The sequence below is a fragment of the Phyllostomus discolor genome, chromosome 5 (genome assembly GCF_004126475.2).
Source record: "Phyllostomus discolor isolate MPI-MPIP mPhyDis1 chromosome 5, mPhyDis1.pri.v3, whole genome shotgun sequence".
NCBI lineage: Eukaryota > Metazoa > Chordata > Mammalia > Chiroptera > Phyllostomidae > Phyllostomus > Phyllostomus discolor.
In genome coordinates this window covers 152,616,784-152,620,413 of record NC_040907.2, presented here as the reverse complement: position 1 = coordinate 152,620,413, position 3,630 = coordinate 152,616,784, and the positions used below count along the sequence as shown (strand labels likewise).

At 41.2% G+C, this 3,630-nt stretch overlaps 1 pseudogene; it reads right to left on the bottom strand.

Annotated features, from left to right (window-relative positions):
• Positions 1-810: 810 nt before the first annotated feature.
• On the bottom strand, positions 811-2,332 carry LOC114497050 (annotated as a pseudogene).
• Between the last annotated feature and the right edge of the window lie 1,298 nt (positions 2,333-3,630).

The following is a 3,630-nucleotide window of genomic DNA, read 5'->3' as shown; positions in this document are numbered from 1 at the left end:
CTAAGCATTTTATGTTGCACTGCAGGGATCCCTCACACTGTGGCAGCTGCAGTCCTTCTGCACATAACTCAGATGTGCACAAAACTGTCGCGAGGAACAGCCCTCAACTTGTGGGAGACAGGAGTGCAATGGTCAGAGAGGAGGTGGGCCCTCAAACCTTTTCAGTGGAGACAGTGACTCTCCTAACACAACAGGACAGTGTGCATATCAAATTAAATACAATTCAGCAAGTGTTTGAGTGTGTGGTGTGTCCCAGGAAACTTAAACCCATGGAAAGCAGCAGTCCTCAACTTTGGCGTCAGGGACTGGTTTTGTGGAAGACAAGTTTTCCAAGGACGGAGAGGGGTGGGCGGGTGAAGGAAGATGGTTTTGGGGCGATTCAAGTGCATTACATTTATTGTGTACACTATTTCTGTTGTTATTACATTGTAATATATAGTGAAATAATTATACAACTCACCATAATGCAGAATCAGTGAGAACCCTGAGCTCATTTTCTACAACTAGACAGTCCCATCTGGGGGTGATGGGAGACAGTGACCCCCAAAGTGTGTTGCTTATGTCCAGTCTACTCTTGATTTGGTTCCAGTCACTACAGAAAACCCTGCTTCACAAAGACAGGATGCTGGACGTGGAAGCAGGCTTTTCAGTGCTTTCGTGGCAATCTCAGGATATTCCACCTTGACTTTTTTCCTTTGACTACAGCAATCTTTTACTTTATTCCTTTATGGCTACTGAAAATCTGCATTTAGACGAGGCAATTAATTCTCGTAACAAATACCCCATCCACATAGCCAAGATCCCCTCCATCAGATTCCACAGTGAGCATGTGGTACATCATATTCTGTCCCACAGGTGCATTTTTCTGTGAGTCTGTGGGGTATGATCAATTCTTCCTGGAAATGCTAACTTCTCACAAAGTGCCTCCTTGATAAATAAATACTGTGCTACTTCACTGGGCTCCATGAGGAAGGAAGGCGGAAGATGCATTAAATGAGCAATTTCACTCTCTTGTGATGTATATTCTCATAACATGTAAGTCTTGTCAGCCTCTGGTAAAGTTTCATGCCATTCATCCTGATGAGCACTCCATCAATTCTCAGAAAAAACCTGCAACAGCAGGAAAAAGCTGGAAGGCGTTACTCGAATTTTCACAGACTTGAAACTCCGTGATCATGAAGTTGTTCATCCTCCAACAGGAGATCTTCAAAAAACTAATCTCTTCTCTGGCTTTTAGTTTCTCTGTATCTATATGATCTGTTGGAGGTGCAGCCTTTAAGTTGAGTGATTTTCTAAGTCATGTTCTTTTATAATCTGTTATATAGGTCCAGTCATACTGTTTGATAACCTCCTGGGAGTGTTCACCCTCTTTCCTGCTTTTCTGCCCCTCTTGTGCACAGGCTACTTTGAGCTTCCCTTGGTAGTTGTTTACATGTCAAAGCATCTGGAGCACTGAACTCGATCCCAAAGCCAGAACAGTGTTGGCTTCTTAAAACATTGTCTCCAAGCATCACTTCAGGGAGGGATGGCATACGCAACTCGTCAGCTAACTTCTCTGCAGACTTCACGATGTGGGTCTTGGTAGCCATCAGCTTCCAGGGCCCAAAGGAGAAATCCTGGTGGCTACTCTGGAAGCCACGAATCACCAAGGCCAAGGTGGGGCCCACATGGGCCAGGCAGAACGGGCCAGAGCAGCAGCCGCAGCAGCAGCAGACACAGGTTCCCCTGCCTTGCTTGGGCCCAACACTCCCCACGCCAGCCCTCCTTGACGTTAACCCACTCACCTCCTGCTGTGTGGCTGCAGTTCCAGTACTGGTCTGTGGCCTGGGGGTTGGGAGCCCCTGGTGTAAAGCATTGGACCAACAGTGAATAAGACAGATACCAGTCCTGCTCTTTCAGAATCAATAGTCTCAGGGGAAGGTAGACTGTAATCAAACAATTCCAACTATGTAAGACTATAAATGAGAGGAATGTAGTGCTAGATGTGTGTGAAAAAAAGAGCAGGGGGAGAAAGTATAAGAAGGAGAAAGTATATTAGCCAGTTAAAGATCAGGGGATAACAATAATATAATAACAAGACAACCCAATTTTTAAATGGTCAAAAGATGACAATACAGAAAAGATACATAAATGGCTAGCGATAACAAGAAAAATATTCAATATCATTAATTATTAGTGAAACATCAATGAAAACTACAAGACACTTCATACCCAGTAGGATGTTTGTAACAGAAAAAGTCAGACTGTAACAAGTGTTGGCAAGAATGAAAAACTGGAATTCCCCTACCTTAACTATAGGAATATAAAATGGTGCAGTCACTTGGAAATACATTTTTGATAGTTCCTCAAAATGTGAAACAGAGTTGCCACATGACCCAGGAATTCCACTTCTAGGCATCTATGTAAAAGAATTAAAACATGTGCACAGAAACTGAACTGTATTCTTTAAAAGGCTGGATTGTATGGTATGTGAATTATATATCAAGAAAGCTGTTAAAAATAAAAGCTCAGGTAATAGTGTGAAGACCTCAGTTCAAGAACCTTCCAAAAATGGAACAAAGTTTAATACAGGCACAACATTACTCATAAGAATGGGAGCATTGAAAGATGAAATGGGCAAAGTAGGTGTCAAGAAAGGTAGGCTTTCTGAGTCTTGTTACATATCAGTGACTTCTTTTAAAAGTTAGAAACAGACCTTTCAAGCAACAACTTTCAGAATTTAAAATTTAAAATGCAATGCCATTTACATTAGCATTCAAAAATATGAACTACTTAGGTGTAAGTCTAACAAAATATGTACAAGATTTATTTGAGAAAAACTACAAAACTTTGATGAAAACAAATCAAAGAACTAGAAAAAGGGAGAGGTATTCCAAGTTCATGGATAGAAAGACTCAGTATTTTCAAGATGCTACTTCTTCCCAACTTGATTTATAGATTCCATGCAATGATCAGATCCCAGTAAGTTAGTTTGTAGATACCAACAAACTGATGTGAAAGTTTATCTGGAGAGGCGAAAGACCCAGAGTAGCCAACACAACAGTGAAGGAAATAACAAAGTTGGAAGACTGACACCACCTCACTTCAAGACAATATAAAACAGCAGTAATCAAGACTGTTAAACTGCAGGCGGGGGGTGGGGAGGGGCGTGGAAATGGGAGGGAGACGGAGGGATGGGTGCATGGGCTGGAATGGGAGTAAAGGACAGAAAACTGTACTTGAACAATGGTTAAAATAATTTTTTTTTTAAAAAGAGTGTTATATGGGCAAAAGAATATGCAAGTAGTTCGGTGGCTACTCTGGCTACTCAGAATAGATTGTCCAGAGAAAGAGCCACACAAATATAGCCAACTGAACTTTGACAAAGGAGCAAAAGCAATACAATGGGAAAAAGATAGCCTTTTCAACAACAGTGGTGGAAGAACTTGACATCCACTTGCAAAAAATGAATCTAAACACAGACCTTACATCCTTCACAAATATTAACTCAAAATGGATCTTAGACCTACATGTAAAACCCAAAATTAACTCCTAGAAGGTGAAAGAGGAGAAAATCTTGATGACCTTGGGTGTGGCTATGACTTTTTAGATACTTTTTTTGTTCTGCAAAAGACAATGCTGAAAGAATGA